At 46.0% G+C, this 22,757-nt stretch overlaps 8 non-coding genes and 1 pseudogene across 8 annotated transcripts; all 9 read right to left on the bottom strand.

The window, feature by feature from the left end:
* Nucleotides 1–2,082: 2,082 nt before the first annotated feature.
* Nucleotides 2,083–2,273, bottom strand: LOC130335011 (U2 spliceosomal RNA). Its single transcript, XR_008876723.1, has one exon. It is a non-coding gene; the product is annotated as a U2 spliceosomal RNA (small nuclear RNA).
* Nucleotides 2,274–4,367: 2,094 nt separating this feature from the next.
* LOC130335064 (U2 spliceosomal RNA) lies at nucleotides 4,368–4,540 on the bottom strand (annotated as a pseudogene).
* A 3,673-nt stretch (nucleotides 4,541–8,213) lies between these two features.
* Nucleotides 8,214–8,404, bottom strand: LOC130335097 (U2 spliceosomal RNA). The gene has a single exon (XR_008876793.1). It is a non-coding gene; the product is annotated as a U2 spliceosomal RNA (small nuclear RNA).
* A 2,096-nt stretch (nucleotides 8,405–10,500) lies between these two features.
* On the bottom strand, nucleotides 10,501–10,691 carry LOC130335096 (U2 spliceosomal RNA). Its single transcript, XR_008876791.1, has one exon. It is a non-coding gene; the product is annotated as a U2 spliceosomal RNA (small nuclear RNA).
* Nucleotides 10,692–12,783: 2,092 nt separating this feature from the next.
* On the bottom strand, nucleotides 12,784–12,974 carry LOC130335094 (U2 spliceosomal RNA). Its single transcript, XR_008876789.1, has one exon. It is a non-coding gene; the product is annotated as a U2 spliceosomal RNA (small nuclear RNA).
* Nucleotides 12,975–15,068: 2,094 nt separating this feature from the next.
* Nucleotides 15,069–15,259, bottom strand: LOC130335093 (U2 spliceosomal RNA). Its single transcript, XR_008876788.1, has one exon. It is a non-coding gene; the product is annotated as a U2 spliceosomal RNA (small nuclear RNA).
* A 2,084-nt stretch (nucleotides 15,260–17,343) lies between these two features.
* Nucleotides 17,344–17,534, bottom strand: LOC130335092 (U2 spliceosomal RNA). Its single transcript, XR_008876787.1, has one exon. It is a non-coding gene; the product is annotated as a U2 spliceosomal RNA (small nuclear RNA).
* Nucleotides 17,535–19,618: 2,084 nt separating this feature from the next.
* LOC130335090 (U2 spliceosomal RNA) lies at nucleotides 19,619–19,809 on the bottom strand. Its single transcript, XR_008876786.1, has one exon. It is a non-coding gene; the product is annotated as a U2 spliceosomal RNA (small nuclear RNA).
* A 2,099-nt stretch (nucleotides 19,810–21,908) lies between these two features.
* LOC130335089 (U2 spliceosomal RNA) lies at nucleotides 21,909–22,099 on the bottom strand. The gene has a single exon (XR_008876785.1). It is a non-coding gene; the product is annotated as a U2 spliceosomal RNA (small nuclear RNA).
* Nucleotides 22,100–22,757: the final 658 nt, after the last annotated feature.

Below are 22,757 nucleotides of genomic sequence, written 5' to 3'. Positions count from 1 at the left end.
CGGGCCCAACAAGGTCCCCTTCATGGGCACTATCACTGCTTGCTGTCAGGGAGGCTGCCAGACAATTTTCCATGCACACTCTGGGCTGGGGGGCAGTCAACCACCAGTACACACAGCAGAACCTAAACCCATACCATTATTGCTAAGCAGCAAGACAGGGGCCCATTGCACTCCCACGGGGCCTTTTTAAATGCAATCCATAACCCGGATTTGCCAGGAACCCTTCTTACTCCTCCTACTTGCATGTGACACTGGGCTTAGGATCTGCATAGGAAACACACACACAAGCACACACCTACCTTTGTTGCCTGCAGATGCCTCCTTGGCTGTCCCCAAACGGTATCAAACCAACACCCACGGGAAGCTGTAAGCATAGAGGACATGCCTGCACCCCATTGGACTTACCTGTGTGGGTTAAATCCGGGTTATTTGACAACCTATGGCGGTGATGGTTCTGCTCAGGCAGAGCAGTGCTGATGCTCCTCATAAAGCTGTCGCTGCTGTGAAGGTTCTAGGTGACATCACAATCCCTATGGTTACATACACAACAAAGCTGGGTTGTTGTTGTTTACACTCTGCAAGGCCTGTGGAAGTGAGTGACATCATAGCACTGTAGTTCTGAGGGTTCTAGATGGATGCAACAATCTCCTGTTGCTTCTATGAAGGCCATAATAGACGACATCACCAAACAGCTCCATAGTCACATACACAGCAAAGGAGAGATGTTGTTTACACCTAGTGATGTCAGTGGTATTGAGTGACATCACAGCACAGTGCTAAGGCTCCTGGGCCTGGACACAGCAGCGGCTGCAATATCTCAACGGAGAATACGTTTATATATATGTGTGTGTGTGCGCGTATATATATATATATATATATATATATATATATATATATATATATATTCTCCGCCGAAATCACTTTTAAACCCATTTCCACCTTTTTTTCCCTTCTCTTCCTCTTACTTTTTTTTCACGTTTTTTTACGTTTTTCTCCTTTTCGCCTCTTTTCTGGGCGTATTATTCTTCTTTTTCTTCTTTTTTTTCGTCTAATGCATACCCCATCAGTGCAGCAATGCTTATTCAATACCGCCAGCAGATGGAGACACTGGGGGATAATTTTCTAAGGATTTATACTGATTTTTCCTGTCTGAATTTGTCGCACAGAAAGTTGCAGGCCAAATATGTGTGACATTTCTGCGACTTTAGCTTCTAGAGCATTTTTACAACATTATACATAGGTGCTGAATACATAAAAAGCGACTGTTCAGCGACAGACAAGTCGCATCGGCTGAAAGTAGGCCAGAATGTCAGTCCATGTTGGAGCAGGTTTAGATACAGTCTAAAGCATAGATCTCAAAGTCTGTGCACAGAATTTAGCAAGGGCCTCGCACCTTCTGATGCATCAGGTAGGTGCACTATAGCATAGCCTAACCCTCTGTACTTTGGTCTATATTGATGCGGGACATAGACAGCCAGCTGATGACCAATCCATTAGTGCAATGGATGGCTGGAAGCATTTGTCTTTGCCTTTGCAATACCACAGAAGCAATGCATGGTCAATGTACAGCAATGACACACCTGTGTGAACAGCCAGGAGACCCCCCCATGTTATGTTACATAGTTACATAGTTAGTACGGTCGAAAAAAGTCATATGTCCATCAAGTTCAACCAGGGAATTAAGGGGTAGGGGTGTGGCGCGATATTGGGGAAGGGATGAGATTTTATATTTCTTCATAAGCATTAATCTTATTTTGTCAATTAGGAACATTCAGCACCCACCCGCTATCAAGGCAGCTGCCTATCATGTCATGCCCTACCTGCACAGGTGTGCTGGCTACTCAAATGATCCAATTAAGGAGGCCATTTAGTCAGCAGCAGCAGAAGTCCTGTGCCTGGACGCTCCAACAGCGGCCAGACACAAGCAGAAGCAGCAGAAGCAGCAGCAGCACCACCTTTTGTTTTTTGGCTGCAGCAGCAGCAGCAGCAGCAGCAGCAGCAAGGCCCACAGGGCTGGCTAGCTGGCTAGCCAGCAAGCAGGTAGCAATGAAAGTAGGAATCTTTCTTTTTAACCCTGTAAGGGGGTGGTGCACTGTACCCGAAGATACTGCCATATCGGGTCAATGCATAGGGCGACGGAAGCAAGCTTCAAAATCGGCCCCCGTTCTCAAAAATCCATTTAATATATGGTCCCCAGATAGGGGACGTATCAGATATTAAACTGATAAGAACAGATACTACACTTGATCTTAGCCAAAAGGCCGAGAAGCGATAACCGTGAAAGGGGCGGGCCCAACAAGGTCCCCTTCATGGGCACTATCACTGCTTGCTGTCAGGGAGCTGCCAGACAATTTTCCATGCACACTCTGGGCTGGGGGGCAGTCAACCACCAGTACACACAGCAGAACCTAAACCCATACCATTATTGCTAAGCAGCAAGACAGGGGCCCATTGCACTCCCACGGGGCCTTTTTAAATGCAATCCATAACCCGGATTTGCCAGGAACCCTTCTTACTCCTCCTACTTGCATGTGACACTGGGCTTAGGATCTGCATAGGAAACACACACACAAGCACACACCTACCTTTGTTGCCTGCAGATGCCTCCTTGGCTGTCCCCAAACGGTATCAAACCAACACCCACGGGAAGCTGTAAGCATAGAGGACATGCCTGCACCCCATTGGACTTACCTGTGTGGGTTAAATCCGGGTTATTTGACAACCTATGGCGGTGATGGTTCTGCTCAGGCAGAGCAGTGCTGATGCTCCTCATAAAGCTGTCGCTGCTGTGAAGGTTCTAGGTGACATCACAATCCCTATGGTTACATACACAACAAAGCTGGGTTGTTGTTGTTTACACTCTGCAAGGCCTGTGGAAGTGAGTGACATCATAGCACTGTAGTTCTGAGGGTTCTAGATGGATGCAACAATCTCCTGTTGCTTCTATGAAGGCCATAATAGACGACATCACCAAACAGCTCCATAGTCACATACACAGCAAAGGAGAGATGTTGTTTACACCTAGTGATGTCAGTGGTATTGAGTGACATCACAGCACAGTGCTAAGGCTCCTGGGCCTGGACACAGCAGCGGCTGCAATATCTCAACGGAGAATACGTTTATATATATGTGTGTGTGTGCGCGTATATATATATATATATATATATATATATATATATATATATATATATATTTCTCCGCCGAAATCACTTTTAAACCCATTTCCACCTTTTTTTCCCTTCTCTTCCTCTTACTTTTTTTTCACGTTTTTTTACGTTTTTCTCCTTTTCGCCTCTTTTCTGGGCGTATTATTCTTCTTTTTCTTCTTTTTTTTCGTCTAATGCATACCCCATCAGTGCAGCAATGCTTATTCAATACCGCCAGCAGATGGAGACACTGGGGGATAATTTTCTAAGGATTTATACTGATTTTTCCTGTCTGAATTTGTCGCACAGAAAGTTGCAGGCCAAATATGTGTGACATTTCTGCGACTTTAGCTTCTAGAGCATTTTTACAACATTATACATAGGTGCTGAATACATAAAAAGCGACTGTTCAGCGACAGACAAGTCGCATCGGCTGAAAGTAGGCCAGAATGTCAGTCCATGTTGGAGCAGGTTTAGATACAGTCTAAAGCATAGATCTCAAAGTCTGTGCACAGAATTTAGCAAGGGCCTCGCACCTTCTGATGCATCAGGTAGGTGCACTATAGCATAGCCTAACCCTCTGTACTTTGGTCTATATTGATGCGGGACATAGACAGCCAGCTGATGACCAATCCATTAGTGCAATGGATGGCTGGAAGCATTTGTCTTTGCCTTTGCAATACCACAGAAGCAATGCATGGTCAATGTACAGCAATGACACACCTGTGTGAACAGCCAGGAGACCCCCCCCCCCCATGTTATGTTACATAGTTACATAGTTAGTACGGTCGAAAAAAGACATATGTCCATCAAGTTCAACCAGGGAATTAAGGGGTAGGGGTGTGGCGCGATATTGGGGAAGGGATGAGATTTTATATTTCTTCATAAGCATTAATCTTATTTTGTCAATTAGGAACATTCAGCACCCACCCGCTATCAAGGCAGCTGCCTATCATGTCATGCCCTACCTGCACAGGTGTGCTGGCTACTCAAATGATCCAATTAAGGAGGCCATTTAGTCAGCAGCAGCAGAAGTCCTGTGCCTGGACGCTCCAACAGCGGCCAGACACAAGCAGAAGCAGCAGAAGCAGCAGCAGCACCACCTTTTGTTTTTTGGCTGCAGCAGCAGCAGCAGCAGCAAGGCCCACAGGGCTGGCTAGCTGGCTAGCCAGCAAGCAGGTAGCAATGAAAGTAGGAATCTTTCTTTTTAACCCTGTAAGGGGGTGGTGCACTGTACCCGAAGATACTGCCATATCGGGTCAATGCATAGGGCGACGGAAGCAAGCTTCGAAATCGGCCCCCGTTCTCAAAAATCCATTTAATATATGGTCCCCAGATAGGGGACGTATCAGATATTAAACTGATAAGAACAGATTTTTTTTTTTTTAAGTTAGCCCTCAGAACTCACTCAGAGTTCCAAGATCTTATTTGGAACTCAATTTTGTGTTCATCATCAGGTAACATGTTTTTATTTCTTTTCTTAAACACTAATGAAACAAAATAGAACATTTAAAAACAAAATAAGAAACAACATAAAATAGCAAAACCAAACATTACTTTCTAATTAAGCAAAACCAAATTAGAAGGTCATCCCCTTCCTCCATGCAAACACCATTAGAAAGTCTATCAGTCCTCGACTGATATTGCCATTTGCTATATCTTTCTTAACTTGAGACGCTAACCAGCCTGGAATTTTATACGTTTCAACAAAACGGTTCATGTCTGCCTTGAAAGAAAAATAGACTTTATCCCGAGCTTCTTCCTCCCGGTTCTTCAAGCCTATCTTTAGATCCATCATATCTTTGTCAAACGTTTTTCTTTCTGCTTCCGACAAATTTTCCAACAAACCACCAAGCACACCAAAATACTGCACTGGCACATACACTTCCTCCTCTCTCTTCTTCTTCTGCTCTGTAGGTCTTCTAGTTGGAACCTGCTCCACTTCTGGTTCTTTCACTTCAGCTGGTTCCTCTCTGCTTCTTTTTACAGCTTCCTTTTTCTCTGAATTTTTCTCAGACTTTTTCTTAGGACACGAGCCAAGCAGATGGCCCTCCTCACCACACAGATGGCATTTCCTTTTCTTTTGACAATTTTCCACGTCGTGACCCTCCTCTTGACACTTGAAACACCACAAAAACGTGCAATCCTCCTTTCTGTGACCGTACTGTTTACATTTGCGGCAAAAATCTTGCATGCCAGAAAAATACAGATCCCCGTTCACAGAACCAATTTTAAACCGTCCTGGGGGGATCACTAACTTGCCATCTGCCATTTTAAATTTCACATGGAACCTCCACTTGGTGGTCCATAGTCCATATTGATTAAATACCTTGCCTTTAGGCAGAACACTGTCACAGAGTCGAGACAAAAAGGTAACGATATCCTCCTCCGAAGTATATGGGCTATACATCCTTATAGTCACCAATCGTTCTCTACGTGGGAAATGTGGAACTATCTCCACCCCTTCCAAAACCGGACATACCTTCTTTTGCTGCAATATGTTCCAAAATGACTCATAGTCCTCTTCAGAAGCCAGCACCACGTCGTAGTATCCACTTCTGGGAAACTCAAGCATGGATAGGATTTGCTCCCTCTTGACTTCCAGCAACTTAAACAGCACTTCTTCCACGACAAAGACAAGGCCTCTTTCCTTCTTCCGGACATCGAGCAGGGAAATACGAACTCCATTCCGAAATCTCGCAAAAGGCGGCACGCCTTCCGAAGAAAAACCGCAATCTTCCTCCATGTCCATGATGTCCAGACACCTCCCCCACCGAAGTAGGTAGGTGGGGATCGCCTCCCGTTGTCTGGGGACTAAGCCGGCTCCCTGATAGCAGCAGGGGGGTGAAGTCCCTCCGTTAAGAAGGACGATCCCCCCAGGCAAAGGAGCCGGGTACCCCAGACACCCTCTGGCCAGACCAAGTGAGCAGAACTACACTTGATCTTAGCCAAAAGGCCGAGAAGCGATAACCGTGAAAGGGGCGGGCCCAACAAGGTCCCCTTCATGGGCACTATCACTGCTTGCTGTCAGGGAGGCTGCCAGACAATTTTCCATGCACACTCTGGGCTGGGGGGCAGTCAACCACCAGTACACACAGCAGAACCTAAACCCATACCATTATTGCTAAGCAGCAAGACAGGGGCCCATTGCACTCCCACGGGGCCTTTTTAAATGCAATCCATAACCCGGATTTGCCAGGAACCCTTCTTACTCCTCCTACTTGCATGTGACACTGGGCTTAGGATCTGCATAGGAAACACACACACAAGCACACACCTACCTTTGTTGCCTAAAGATGCCTCCTTGGCTGTCCCCAAACGGTATCAAACCAACACCCACGGGAAGCTGTAAGCATAGAGGACATGCCTGCACCCCATTGGACTTACCTGTGTGGGTTAAATCCGGGTTATTTGACAACCTATGGTGGTGATGGTTCTGCTCAGGCAGAGCAGTGCTGATGCTCCTCATAAAGCTGTCGCTGCTGTGAAGGTTCTAGGTGACATCACAATCCCTATGGTTACATACACAACAAAGCTGGGTTGTTGTTGTTTACACTCTGCAAGGCCTGTGGAAGTGAGTGACATCATAGCACTGTAGTTCTGAGGGTTCTAGATGGATGCAACAATCTCCTGTTGCTTCTATGAAGGCCATAATAGACGACATCACCAAACAGCAAACAGCTCCATAGTCACATACACAGCAAAGGAGAGATGTTGTTTACACCTAGTGATGTCAGTGGTATTGAGTGACATCACAGCACAGTGCTAAGGCTCCTGGGCCTGGACACAGCAGCGGCTGCAATATCTCAACGGAGAATACGTTTATATATATGTGTGTGTGTGCGCGTATATATATATATATATATATATATATATATATATATATATATTCTCCGCCGAAATCACTTTTAAACCCATTTCCACCTTTTTTTCCCTTCTCTTCCTCTTACTTTTTTTTCACGTTTTTTTACGTTTTTCTCCTTTTCGCCTCTTTTCTGGGCGTATTATTCTTCTTTTTCTTCTTTTTTTTCGTCTAATGCATACCCCATCAGTGCAGCAATGCTTATTCAATACCGCCAGCAGATGGAGACACTGGGGGATAATTTTCTAAGGATTTATACTGATTTTTCCTGTCTGAATTTGTCGCACAGAAAGTTGCAGGCCAAATATGTGTGACATTTCTGCGACTTTAGCTTCTAGAGCATTTTTACAACATTATACATAGGTGCTGAATACATAAAAAGCGACTGTTCAGCGACAGACAAGTCGCATCGGCTGAAAGTAGGCCAGAATGTCAGTCCATGTTGGAGCAGGTTTAGATACAGTCTAAAGCATAGATCTCAAAGTCTGTGCACAGAATTTAGCAAGGGCCTCGCACCTTCTGATGCATCAGGTAGGTGCACTATAGCATAGCCTAACCCTCTGTACTTTGGTCTATATTGATGCGGGACATAGACAGCCAGCTGATGACCAATCCATTAGTGCAATGGATGGCTGGAAGCATTTGTCTTTGCCTTTGCAATACCACAGAAGCAATGCATGGTCAATGTACAGCAATGACACACCTGTGTGAACAGCCAGGAGACCCCCCCATGTTATGTTACATAGTTACATAGTTAGTACGGTCGAAAAAAGACATATGTCCATCAAGTTCAACCAGGGAATTAAGGGGTAGGGGTGTGGCGCGATATTGGGGAAGGGATGAGATTTTATATTTCTTCATAAGCATTAATCTTATTTTGTCAATTAGGAACATTCAGCACCCACCCGCTATCAAGGCAGCTGCCTATCATGTCATGCCCTACCTGCACAGGTGTGCTGGCTACTCAAATGATCCAATTAAGGAGGCCATTTAGTCAGCAGCAGCAGAAGTCCTGTGCCTGGACGCTCCAACAGCGGCCAGACACAAGCAGAAGCAGCAGAAGCAGCAGCAGCACCACCTTTTGTTTTTTGGCTGCAGCAGCAGCAGCAGCAGCAGCAGCAGCAAGGCCCACAGGGCTGGCTAGCTGGCTAGCCAGCAAGCAGGTAGCAATGAAAGTAGGAATCTTTCTTTTTAACCCTGTAAGGGGGTGGTGCACTGTACCCGAAGATACTGCCATATCGGGTCAATGCATAGGGCGACGGAAGCAAGCTTCGAAATCGGCCCCCGTTCTCAAAAATCCATTTAATATATGGTCCCCAGATAGGGGACGTATCAGATATTAAACTGATAAGAACAGATACTACACTTGATCTTAGCCAAAAGGCCGAGAAGCGATAACCGTGAAAGGGGCGGGCCCAACAAGGTCCCCTTCATGGGCACTATCACTGCTTGCTGTCAGGGAGGCTGCCAGACAATTTTCCATGCACACTCTGGGCTGGGGGGCAGTCAACCACCAGTACACACAGCAGAACCTAAACCCATACCATTATTGCTAAGCAGCAAGACAGGGGCCCATTGCACTCCCACGGGGCCTTTTTAAATGCAATCCATAACCCGGATTTGCCAGGAACCCTTCTTACTCCTCCTACTTGCATGTGACACTGGGCTTAGGATCTGCATAGGAAACACACACACAAGCACACACCTACCTTTGTTGCCTGCAGATGCCTCCTTGGCTGTCCCCAAACGGTATCAAACCAACACCCACGGGAAGCTGTAAGCATAGAGGACATGCCTGCACCCCATTGGACTTACCTGTGTGGGTTAAATCCGGGTTATTTGACAACCTATGGCGGTGATGGTTCTGCTCAGGCAGAGCAGTGCTGATGCTCCTCATAAAGCTGTCGCTGCTGTGAAGGTTCTAGGTGACATCACAATCCCTATGGTTACATACACAACAAAGCTGGGTTGTTGTTGTTTACACTCTGCAAGGCCTGTGGAAGTGAGTGACATCATAGCACTGTAGTTCTGAGGGTTCTAGATGGATGCAACAATCTCCTGTTGCTTCTATGAAGGCCATAATAGACGACATCACCAAACAGCTCCATAGTCACATACACAGCAAAGGAGAGATGTTGTTTACACCTAGTGATGTCAGTGGTATTGAGTGACATCACAGCACAGTGCTAAGGCTCCTGGGCCTGGACACAGCAGCGGCTGCAATATCTCAACGGAGAATACGTTTATATATATGTGTGTGTGTGCGCGTATATATATATATATATATATATATATATATATATATATATATTTCTCCGCCGAAATCACTTTTAAACCCATTTCCACCTTTTTTTCCCTTCTCTTCCTCTTACTTTTTTTTCACGTTTTTTTACGTTTTTCTCCTTTTCGCCTCTTTTCTGGGCGTATTATTCTTCTTTTTCTTCTTTTTTTTCGTCTAATGCATACCCCATCAGTGCAGCAATGCTTATTCAATACCGCCAGCAGATGGAGACACTGGGGGATAATTTTCTAAGGATTTATACTGATTTTTCCTGTCTGAATTTGTCGCACAGAAAGTTGCAGGCCAAATATGTGTGACATTTCTGCGACTTTAGCTTCTAGAGCATTTTTACAACATTATACATAGGTGCTGAATACATAAAAAGCGACTGTTCAGCGACAGACAAGTCGCATCGGCTGAAAGTAGGCCAGAATGTCAGTCCATGTTGGAGCAGGTTTAGATACAGTCTAAAGCATAGATCTCAAAGTCTGTGCACAGAATTTAGCAAGGGCCTCGCACCTTCTGATGCATCAGGTAGGTGCACTATAGCATAGCCTAACCCTCTGTACTTTGGTCTATATTGATGCGGGACATAGACAGCCAGCTGATGACCAATCCATTAGTGCAATGGATGGCTGGAAGCATTTGTCTTTGCCTTTGCAATACCACAGAAGCAATGCATGGTCAATGTACAGCAATGACACACCTGTGTGAACAGCCAGGAGACCCCCCCATGTTATGTTACATAGTTACATAGTTAGTACGGTCGAAAAAAGACATATGTCCATCAAGTTCAACCAGGGAATTAAGGGGTAGGGGTGTGGCGCGATATTGGGGAAGGGATGAGATTTTATATTTCTTCATAAGCATTAATCTTATTTTGTCAATTAGGAACATTCAGCACCCACCCGCTATCAAGGCAGCTGCCTATCATGTCATGCCCTACCTGCACAGGTGTGCTGGCTACTCAAATGATCCAATTAAGGAGGCCATTTAGTCAGCAGCAGCAGAAGTCCTGTGCCTGGACGCTCCAACAGCGGCCAGACACAAGCAGAAGCAGCAGAAGCAGCAGCAGCACCACCTTTTGTTTTTTGGCTGCAGCAGCAGCAGCAGCAGCAGCAGCAGCAGCAAGGCCCACAGGGCTGGCTAGCTGGCTAGCCAGCAAGCAGGTAGCAATGAAAGTAGGAATCTTTCTTTTTAACCCTGTAAGGGGGTGGTGCACTGTACCCGAAGATACTGCCATATCGGGTCAATGCATAGGGCGACGGAAGCAAGCTTCGAAATCGGCCCCCGTTCTCAAAAATCCATTTAATATATGGTCCCCAGATAGGGGACGTATCAGATATTAAACTGATAAGAACAGATACTACACTTGATCTTAGCCAAAAGGCCGAGAAGCGATAACCGTGAAAGGGGCGGGCCCAACAAGGTCCCCTTCATGGGCACTATCACTGCTTGCTGTCAGGGAGGCTGCCAGACAATTTTCCATGCACACTCTGGGCTGGGGGGCAGTCAACCACCAGTACACACAGCAGAACCTAAACCCATACCATTATTGCTAAGCAGCAAGACAGGGGCCCATTGCACTCCCACGGGGCCTTTTTAAATGCAATCCATAACCCGGATTTGCCAGGAACCCTTCTTACTCCTCCTACTTGCATGTGACACTGGGCTTAGGATCTGCATAGGAAACACACACACAAGCACACACCTACCTTTGTTGCCTGCAGATGCCTCCTTGGCTGTCCCCAAACGGTATCAAACCAACACCCACGGGAAGCTGTAAGCATAGAGGACATGCCTGCACCCCATTGGACTTACCTGTGTGGGTTAAATCCGGGTTATTTGACAACCTATGGCGGTGATGGTTCTGCTCAGGCAGAGCAGTGCTGATGCTCCTCATAAAGCTGTCGCTGCTGTGAAGGTTCTAGGTGACATCACAATCCCTATGGTTACATACACAACAAAGCTGGGTTGTTGTTGTTTACACTCTGCAAGGCCTGTGGAAGTGAGTGACATCATAGCACTGTAGTTCTGAGGGTTCTAGATGGATGCAACAATCTCCTGTTGCTTCTATGAAGGCCATAATAGACGACATCACCAAACAGCTCCATAGTCACATACACAGCAAAGGAGAGATGTTGTTTACACCTAGTGATGTCAGTGGTATTGAGTGACATCACAGCACAGTGCTAAGGCTCCTGGGCCTGGACACAGCAGCGGCTGCAATATCTCAACGGAGAATACGTTTATATATATGTGTGTGTGTGCGCGTATATATATATATATATATATATATATATATATATATATATATATTTCTCCGCCGAAATCACTTTTAAACCCATTTCCACCTTTTTTTCCCTTCTCTTCCTCTTACTTTTTTTTCACGTTTTTTTACGTTTTTCTCCTTTTCGCCTCTTTTCTGGGCGTATTATTCTTCTTTTTCTTCTTTTTTTTCGTCTAATGCATACCCCATCAGTGCAGCAATGCTTATTCAATACCGCCAGCAGATGGAGACACTGGGGGATAATTTTCTAAGGATTTATACTGATTTTTCCTGTCTGAATTTGTCGCACAGAAAGTTGCAGGCCAAATATGTGTGACATTTCTGCGACTTTAGCTTCTAGAGCATTTTTACAACATTATACATAGGTGCTGAATACATAAAAAGCGACTGTTCAGCGACAGACAAGTCGCATCGGCTGAAAGTAGGCCAGAATGTCAGTCCATGTTGGAGCAGGTTTAGATACAGTCTAAAGCATAGATCTCAAAGTCTGTGCACAGAATTTAGCAAGGGCCTCGCACCTTCTGATGCATCAGGTAGGTGCACTATAGCATAGCCTAACCCTCTGTACTTTGGTCTATATTGATGCGGGACATAGACAGCCAGCTGATGACCAATCCATTAGTGCAATGGATGGCTGGAAGCATTTGTCTTTGCCTTTGCAATACCACAGAAGCAATGCATGGTCAATGTACAGCAATGACACACCTGTGTGAACAGCCAGGAGACCCCCCCATGTTATGTTACATAGTTACATAGTTAGTACGGTCGAAAAAAGACATATGTCCATCAAGTTCAACCAGGGAATTAAGGGGTAGGGGTGTGGCGCGATATTGGGGAAGGGATGAGATTTTATATTTCTTCATAAGCATTAATCTTATTTTGTCAATTAGGAACATTCAGCACCCACCCGCTATCAAGGCAGCTGCCTATCATGTCATGCCCTACCTGCACAGGTGTGCTGGCTACTCAAATGATCCAATTAAGGAGGCCATTTAGTCAGCAGCAGCAGAAGTCCTGTGCCTGGACGCTCCAACAGCGGCCAGACACAAGCAGAAGCAGCAGAAGCAGCAGCAGCACCACCTTTTGTTTTTTGGCTGCAGCAGCAGCAGCAGCAGCAGCAGCAAGGCCCACAGGGCTGGCTAGCTGGCTAGCCAGCAAGCAGGTAGCAATGAAAGTAGGAATCTTTCTTTTTAACCCTGTAAGGGGGTGGTGCACTGTACCCGAAGATACTGCCATATCGGGTCAATGCATAGGGCGACGGAAGCAAGCTTCGAAATCGGCCCCCGTTCTCAAAAATCCATTTAATATATGGTCCCCAGATAGGGGACGTATCAGATATTAAACTGATAAGAACAGATACTACACTTGATCTTAGCCAAAAGGCCGAGAAGCGATAACCGTGAAAGGGGCGGGCCCAACAAGGTCCCCTTCATGGGCACTATCACTGCTTGCTGTCAGGGAGGCTGCCAGACAATTTTCCATGCACACTCTGGGCTGGGGGGCAGTCAACCACCAGTACACACAGCAGAACCTAAACCCATACCATTATTGCTAAGCAGCAAGACAGGGGCCCATTGCACTCCCACGGGGCCTTTTTAAATGCAATCCATAACCCGGATTTGCCAGGAACCCTTCTTACTCCTCCTACTTGCATGTGACACTGGGCTTAGGATCTGCATAGGAAACACACACACAAGCACACACCTACCTTTGTTGCCTGCAGATGCCTCCTTGGCTGTCCCCAAACGGTATCAAACCAACACCCACGGGAAGCTGTAAGCATAGAGGACATGCCTGCACCCCATTGGACTTACCTGTGTGGGTTAAATCCGGGTTATTTGACAACCTATGGCGGTGATGGTTCTGCTCAGGCAGAGCAGTGCTGATGCTCCTCATAAAGCTGTCGCTGCTGTGAAGGTTCTAGGTGACATCACAATCCCTATGGTTACATACACAACAAAGCTGGGTTGTTGTTGTTTACACTCTGCAAGGCCTGTGGAAGTGAGTGACATCATAGCACTGTAGTTCTGAGGGTTCTAGATGGATGCAACAATCTCCTGTTGCTTCTATGAAGGCCATAATAGACGACATCACCAAACAGCTCCATAGTCACATACACAGCAAAGGAGAGATGTTGTTTACACCTAGTGATGTCAGTGGTATTGAGTGACATCACAGCACAGTGCTAAGGCTCCTGGGCCTGGACACAGCAGCGGCTGCAATATCTCAACGGAGAATACGTTTATATATATGTGTGTGTGTGCGCGTATATATATATATATATATATATATATATATATATATATATATATATTTCTCCGCCGAAATCACTTTTAAACCCATTTCCACCTTTTTTTCCCTTCTCTTCCTCTTACTTTTTTTTCACGTTTTTTTACGTTTTTCTCCTTTTCGCCTCTTTTCTGGGCGTATTATTCTTCTTTTTCTTCTTTTTTTTCGTCTAATGCATACCCCATCAGTGCAGCAATGCTTATTCAATACCGCCAGCAGATGGAGACACTGGGGGATAATTTTCTAAGGATTTATACTGATTTTTCCTGTCTGAATTTGTCGCACAGAAAGTTGCAGGCCAAATATGTGTGACATTTCTGCGACTTTAGCTTCTAGAGCATTTTTACAACATTATACATAGGTGCTGAATACATAAAAAGCGACTGTTCAGCGACAGACAAGTCGCATCGGCTGAAAGTAGGCCAGAATGTCAGTCCATGTTGGAGCAGGTTTAGATACAGTCTAAAGCATAGATCTCAAAGTCTGTGCACAGAATTTAGCAAGGGCCTCGCACCTTCTGATGCATCAGGTAGGTGCACTATAGCATAGCCTAACCCTCTGTACTTTGGTCTATATTGATGCGGGACATAGACAGCCAGCTGATGACCAATCCATTAGTGCAATGGATGGCTGGAAGCATTTGTCTTTGCCTTTGCAATACCACAGAAGCAATGCATGGTCAATGTACAGCAATGACACACCTGTGTGAACAGCCAGGAGACCCCCCCATGTTATGTTACATAGTTACATAGTTAGTACGGTCGAAAAAAGACATATGTCCATCAAGTTCAACCAGGGAATTAAGGGGTAGGGGTGTGGCGCGATATTGGGGAAGGGATGAGATTTTATATTTCTTCATAAGCATTAATCTTATTTTGTCAATTAGGAACATTCAGCACCCACCCGCTATCAAGGCAGCTGCCTATCATGTCATGCCCTACCTGCACAGGTGTGCTGGCTACTCAAATGATCCAATTAAGGAGGCCATTTAGTCAGCAGCAGCAGAAGTCCTGTGCCTGGACGCTCCAACAGCGGCCAGACACAAGCAGAAGCAGCAGAAGCAGCAGCAGCACCACCTTTTGTTTTTTGGCTGCAGCAGCAGCAGCAGCAGCAGCAGCAAGGCCCACAGGGCTGGCTAGCTGGCTAGCCAGCAAGCAGGTAGCAATGAAAGTAGGAATCTTTCTTTTTAACCCTGTAAGGGGGTGGTGCACTGTACCCGAAGATACTGCCATATCGGGTCAATGCATAGGGCGACGGAAGCAAGCTTCGAAATCGGCCCCCGTTCTCAAAAATCCATTTAATATATGGTCCCCAGATAGGGGACGTATCAGATATTAAACTGATAAGAACAGATACTACACTTGATCTTAGCCAAAAGGCCGAGAAGCGATAACCGTGAAAGGGGCGGGCCCAACAAGGTCCCCTTCATGGGCACTATCACTGCTTGCTGTCAGGGAGGCTGCCAGACAATTTTCCATGCACACTCTGGGCTGGGGGGCAGTCAACCACCAGTACACACAGCAGAACCTAAACCCATACCATTATTGCTAAGCAGCAAGACAGGGGCCCATTGCACTCCCACGGGGCCTTTTTAAATGCAATCCATAACCCGGATTTGCCAGGAACCCTTCTTACTCCTCCTACTTGCATGTGACACTGGGCTTAGGATCTGCATAGGAAACACACACACAAGCACACACCTACCTTTGTTGCCTGCAGATGCCTCCTTGGCTGTCCCCAAACGGTATCAAACCAACACCCACGGGAAGCTGTAAGCATAGAGGACATGCCTGCACCCCATTGGACTTACCTGTGTGGGTTAAATCCGGGTTATTTGACAACCTATGGCGGTGATGGTTCTGCTCAGGCAGAGCAGTGCTGATGCTCCTCATAAAGCTGTCGCTGCTGTGAAGGTTCTAGGTGACATCACAATCCCTATGGTTACATACACAACAAAGCTGGGTTGTTGTTGTTTACACTCTGCAAGGCCTGTGGAAGTGAGTGACATCATAGCACTGTAGTTCTGAGGGTTCTAGATGGATGCAACAATCTCCTGTTGCTTCTATGAAGGCCATAATAGACGACATCACCAAACAGCTCCATAGTCACATACACAGCAAAGGAGAGATGTTGTTTACACCTAGTGATGTCAGTGGTATTGAGTGACATCACAGCACAGTGCTAAGGCTCCTGGGCCTGGACACAGCAGCGGCTGCAATATCTCAACGGAGAATACGTTTATATATATGTGTGTGTGTGCGCGTATATATATATATATATATATATATATATATATATATTTCTCCGCCGAAATCACTTTTAAACCCATTTCCACCTTTTTTTCCCTTCTCTTCCTCTTACTTTTTTTTCACGTTTTTTTACGTTTTTCTCCTTTTCGCCTCTTTTCTGGGCGTATTATTCTTCTTTTTCTTCTTTTTTTTCGTCTAATGCATACCCCATCAGTGCAGCAATGCTTATTCAATACCGCCAGCAGATGGAGACACTGGGGGATAATTTTCTAAGGATTTATACTGATTTTTCCTGTCTGAATTTGTCGCACAGAAAGTTGCAGGCCAAATATGTGTGACATTTCTGCGACTTTAGCTTCTAGAGCATTTTTACAACATTATACATAGGTGCTGAATACATAAAAAGCGACTGTTCAGCGACAGACAAGTCGCATCGGCTGAAAGTAGGCCAGAATGTCAGTCCATGTTGGAGCAGGTTTAGATACAGTCTAAAGCATAGATCTCAAAGTCTGTGCACAGAATTTAGCAAGGGCCTCGCACCTTCTGATGCATCAGGTAGGTGCACTATAGCATAGCCTAACCCTCTGTACTTTGGTCTATATTGATGCGGGACATAGACAGCCAGCTGATGACCAATCCATTAGTGCAATGGATGGCTGGAAGCATTTGTCTTTGCCTTTGCAATACCACAGAAGCAATGCATGGTCAATGTACAGCAATGACACACCTGTGTGAACAGCCAGGAGACCCCCCCATGTTATGTTACATAGTTACATAGTTAGTACGGTCGAAAAAAGACATATGTCCATCAAGTTCAACCAGGGAATTAAGGGGTAGGGGTGTGGCGCGATATTGGGGAAGGGATGAGATTTTATATTTCTTCATAAGCATTAATCTTATTTTGTCAATTAGGAACATTCAGCACCCACCCGCTATCAAGGCAGCTGCCTATCATGTCATGCCCTACCTGCACAGGTGTGCTGGCTACTCAAATGATCCAATTAAGGAGGCCATTTAGTCAGCAGCAGCAGAAGTCCTGTGCCTGGACGCTCCAACAGCGGCCAGACACAAGCAGAAGCAGCAGAAGCAGCAGCAGCACCACCTTTTGTTTTTTGGCTGCAGCAGCAGCAGCAGCAGCAGCAGCAAGGCCCACAGGGCTGGCTAGCTGGCTAGCCAGCAAGCAGGTAGCAATGAAAGTAGGAATCTTTCTTTTTAACCCTGTAAGGGGGTGGTGCACTGTACCCGAAGATACTGCCATATCGGGTCAATGCATAGGGCGACGGAAGCAAGCTTCGAAATCGGCCCCCGTTCTCAAAAATCCATTTAATATATGGTCCCCAGATAGGGGACGTATCAGATATTAAACTGATAAGAACAGATACTACACTTGATCTTAGCCAAAAGGCCGAGAAGCGATAACCGTGAAAGGGGCGGGCCCAACAAGGTCCCCTTCATGGGCACTATCACTGCTTGCTGTCAGGGAGGCTGCCAGACAATTTTCCATGCACACTCTGGGCTGGGGGGCAGTCAACCACCAGTACACACAGCAGAACCTAAACCCATACCATTATTGCTAAGCAGCAAGACAGGGGCCCATTGCACTCCCACGGGGCCTTTTTAAATGCAATCCATAACCCGGATTTGCCAGGAACCCTTCTTACTCCTCCTACTTGCATGTGACACTGGGCTTAGGATCTGCATAGGAAACACACACACAAGCACACACCTACCTTTGTTGCCTGCAGATGCCTCCTTGGCTGTCCCCAAACGGTATCAAACCAACACCCACGGGAAGCTGTAAGCATAGAGGACATGCCTGCACCCCATTGGACTTACCTGTGTGGGTTAAATCCGGGTTATTTGACAACCTATGGCGGTGATGGTTCTGCTCAGGCAGAGCAGTGCTGATGCTCCTCATAAAGCTGTCGCTGCTGTGAAGGTTCTAGGTGACATCACAATCCCTATGGTTACATACACAACAAAGCTGGGTTGTTGTTGTTTACACTCTGCAAGGCCTGTGGAAGTGAGTGACATCATAGCACTGTAGTTCTGAGGGTTCTAGATGGATGCAACAATCTCCTGTTGCTTCTATGAAGGCCATAATAGACGACATCACCAAACAGCTCCATAGTCACATACACAGCAAAGGAGAGATGTTGTTTACACCTAGTGATGTCAGTGGTATTGAGTGACATCACAGCACAGTGCTAAGGCTCCTGGGCCTGGACACAGCAGCGGCTGCAATATCTCAACGGAGAATATGTTTATATATATGTGTGTGTGTGCGCGTATATATATATATATATATATATATATATATATATATATATATTTCTCCGCCGAAATCACTTTTAAACCCATTTCCACCTTTTTTTCCCTTCTCTTCCTCTTACTTTTTTTTCACGTTTTTTTACGTTTTTCTCCTTTTCGCCTCTTTTCTGGGCGTATTATTCTTCTTTTTCTTCTTTTTTTTCGTCTAATGCATACCCCATCAGTGCAGCAATGCTTATTCAATACCGCCAGCAGATGGAGACACTGGGGGATAATTTTCTAAGGATTTATACTGATTTTTCCTGTCTGAATTTGTCGCACAGAAAGTTGCAGGCCAAATATGTGTGACATTTCTGCGACTTTAGCTTCTAGAGCATTTTTACAACATTATACATAGGTGCTGAATACATAAAAAGCGACTGTTCAGCGACAGACAAGTCGCATCGGCTGAAAGTAGGCCAGAATGTCAGTCCATGTTGGAGCAGGTTTAGATACAGTCTAAAGCATAGATCTCAAAGTCTGTGCACAGAATTTAGCAAGGGCCTCGCACCTTCTGATGCATCAGGTAGGTGCACTATAGCATAGCCTAACCCTCTGTACTTTGGTCTATATTGATGCGGGACATAGACAGCCAGCTGATGACCAATCCATTAGTGCAATGGATGGCTGGAAGCATTTGTCTTTGCCTTTGCAATACCACAGAAGCAATGCATGGTCAATGTACAGCAATGACACACCTGTGTGAACAGCCAGGAGACCCCCCCATGTTATGTTACATAGTTACATAGTTAGTACGGTCGAAAAAAGACATATGTCCATCAAGTTCAACCAGGGAATTAAGGGGTAGGGGTGTGGCGCGATATTGGGGAAGGGATGAGATTTTATATTTCTTCATAAGCATTAATCTTATTTTGTCAATTAGGAACATTCAGCACCCACCCGCTATCAAGGCAGCTGCCTATCATGTCATGCCCTACCTGCACAGGTGTGCTGGCTACTCAAATGATCCAATTAAGGAGGCCATTTAGTCAGCAGCAGCAGAAGTCCTGTGCCTGGACGCTCCAACAGCGGCCAGACACAAGCAGAAGCAGCAGAAGCAGCAGCAGCACCACCTTTTGTTTTTTGGCTGCAGCAGCAGCAGCAGCAGCAAGGCCCACAGGGCTGGCTAGCTGGCTAGCCAGCAAGCAGGTAGCAATGAAAGTAGGAATCTTTCTTTTTAACCCTGTAAGGGGGTGGTGCACTGTACCCGAAGATACTGCCATATCGGGTCAATGCATAGGGCGACGGAAGCAAGCTTCGAAATCGGCCCCCGTTCTCAAAAATCCATTTAATATATGGTCCCCAGATAGGGGACGTATCAGATATTAAACTGATAAGAACAGATACTACACTTGATCTTAGCCAAAAGGCCGAGAAGCGATAACCGTGAAAGGGGCGGGCCCAACAAGGTCCCCTTCATGGGCACTATCACTGCTTGCTGTCAGGGAGGCTGCCAGACAATTTTCCATGCACACTCTGGGCTGGGGGGCAGTCAACCACCAGTACACACAGCAGAACCTAAACCCATACCATTATTGCTAAGCAGCAAGACAGGGGCCCATTGCACTCCCACGGGGCCTTTTTAAATGCAATCCATAACCCGGATTTGCCAGGAACCCTTCTTACTCCTCCTACTTGCATGTGACACTGGGCTTAGGATCTGCATAGGAAACACACACACAAGCACACACCTACCTTTGTTGCCTGCAGATGCCTCCTTGGCTGTCCCCAAACGGTATCAAACCAACACCCACGGGAAGCTGTAAGCATAGAGGACATGCCTGCACCCCATTGGACTTACCTGTGTGGGTTAAATCCGGGTTATTTGACAACCTATGGCGGTGATGGTTCTGCTCAGGCAGAGCAGTGCTGATGCTCCTCATAAAGCTGTCGCTGCTGTGAAGGTTCTAGGTGACATCACAATCCCTATGGTTACATACACAACAAAGCTGGGTTGTTGTTGTTTACACTCTGCAAGGCCTGTGGAAGTGAGTGACATCATAGCACTGTAGTTCTGAGGGTTCTAGATGGATGCAACAATCTCCTGTTGCTTCTATGAAGGCCATAATAGACGACATCACCAAACAGCTCCATAGTCACATACACAGCAAAGGAGAGATGTTGTTTACACCTAGTGATGTCAGTGGTATTGAGTGACATCACAGCACAGTGCTAAGGCTCCTGGGCCTGGACACAGCAGCGGCTGCAATATCTCAACGGAGAATACGTTTATATATATGTGTGTGTGTGCGCGTATATATATATATATATATATATATATATATATATATATATATTTCTCCGCCGAAATCACTTTTAAACCCATTTCCACCTTTTTTTCCCTTCTCTTCCTCTTACTTTTTTTTCACGTTTTTTTACGTTTTTCTCCTTTTCGCCTCTTTTCTGGGCGTATTATTCTTCTTTTTCTTCTTTTTTTTCGTCTAATGCATACCCCATCAGTGCAGCAATGCTTATTCAATACCGCCAGCAGATGGAGACACTGGGGGATAATTTTCTAAGGATTTATACTGATTTTTCCTGTCTGAATTTGTCGCACAGAAAGTTGCAGGCCAAATATGTGTGACATTTCTGCGACTTTAGCTTCTAGAGCATTTTTACAACATTATACATAGGTGCTGAATACATAAAAAGCGACTGTTCAGCGACAGACAAGTCGCATCGGCTGAAAGTAGGCCAGAATGTCAGTCCATGTTGGAGCAGGTTTAGATACAGTCTAAAGCATAGATCTCAAAGTCTGTGCACAGAATTTAGCAAGGGCCTCGCACCTTCTGATGCATCAGGTAGGTGCACTATAGCATAGCCTAACCCTCTGTACTTTGGTCTATATTGATGCGGGACATAGACAGCCAGCTGATGACCAATCCATTAGTGCAATGGATGGCTGGAAGCATTTGTCTTTGCCTTTGCAATACCACAGAAGCAATGCATGGTCAATGTACAGCAATGACACACCTGTGTGAACAGCCAGGAGACCCCCCCATGTTATGTTACATAGTTACATAGTTAGTACGGTCGAAAAAAGACATATGTCCATCAAGTTCAACCAGGGAATTAAGGGGTAGGGGTGTGGCGCGATATTGGGGAAGGGATGAGATTTTATATTTCTTCATAAGCATTAATCTTATTTTGTCAATTAGGAACATTCAGCACCCACCCGCTATCAAGGCAGCTGCCTATCATGTCATGCCCTACCTGCACAGGTGTGCTGGCTACTCAAATGATCCAATTAAGGAGGCCATTTAGTCAGCAGCAGCAGAAGTCCTGTGCCTGGACGCTCCAACAGCGGCCAGACACAAGCAGAAGCAGCAGAAGCAGCAGCAGCACCACCTTTTGTTTTTTGGCTGCAGCAGCAGCAGCAGCAGCAGCAGCAGCAGCAGCAAGGCCCACAGGGCTGGCTAGCTGGCTAGCCAGCAAGCAGGTAGCAATGAAAGTAGGAATCTTTCTTTTTAACCCTGTAAGGGGGTGGTGCACTGTACCCGAAGATACTGCCATATCGGGTCAATGCATAGGGCGACGGAAGCAAGCTTCGAAATCGGCCCCCGTTCTCAAAAATCCATTTAATATATGGTCCCCAGATAGGGGACGTATCAGATATTAAACTGATAAGAACAGATACTACACTTGATCTTAGCCAAAAGGCCGAGAAGCGATAACCGTGAAAGGGGCGGGCCCAACAAGGTCCCCTTCATGGGCACTATCACTGCTTGCTGTCAGGGAGGCTGCCAGACAATTTTCCATGCACACTCTGGGCTGGGGGGCAGTCAACCACCAGTACACACAGCAGAACCTAAACCCATACCATTATTGCTAAGCAGCAAGACAGGGGCCCATTGCACTCCCACGGGGCCTTTTTAAATGCAATCCATAACCCGGATTTGCCAGGAACCCTTCTTACTCCTCCTACTTGCATGTGACACTGGGCTTAGGATCTGCATAGGAAACACACACAAGCACACACCTACCTTTGTTGCCTGCAGATGCCTCCTTGGCTGTCCCCAAACGGTATCAAACCAACACCCACGGGAAGCTGTAAGCATAGAGGACATGCCTGCACCCCATTGGACTTACCTGTGTGGGTTAAATCCGGGTTATTTGACAACCTATGGCGGTGATGGTTCTGCTCAGGCAGAGCAGTGCTGATGCTCCTCATAAAGCTGTCGCTGCTGTGAAGGTTCTAGGTGACATCACAATCCCTATGGTTACATACACAACAAAGCTGGGTTGTTGCTGTTTACACTCTGCAAGGCCTGTGGAAGTGAGTGACATCATAGCACTGTAGTTCTGAGGGTTCTAGATGGATGCAACAATC

Source organism: Hyla sarda, unplaced genomic scaffold (assembly GCF_029499605.1).
Source record: "Hyla sarda isolate aHylSar1 unplaced genomic scaffold, aHylSar1.hap1 scaffold_447, whole genome shotgun sequence".
Taxonomy (NCBI): domain Eukaryota; kingdom Metazoa; phylum Chordata; class Amphibia; order Anura; family Hylidae; genus Hyla; species Hyla sarda.
This window is presented reverse-complemented; position numbering and strand designations above follow the sequence as displayed.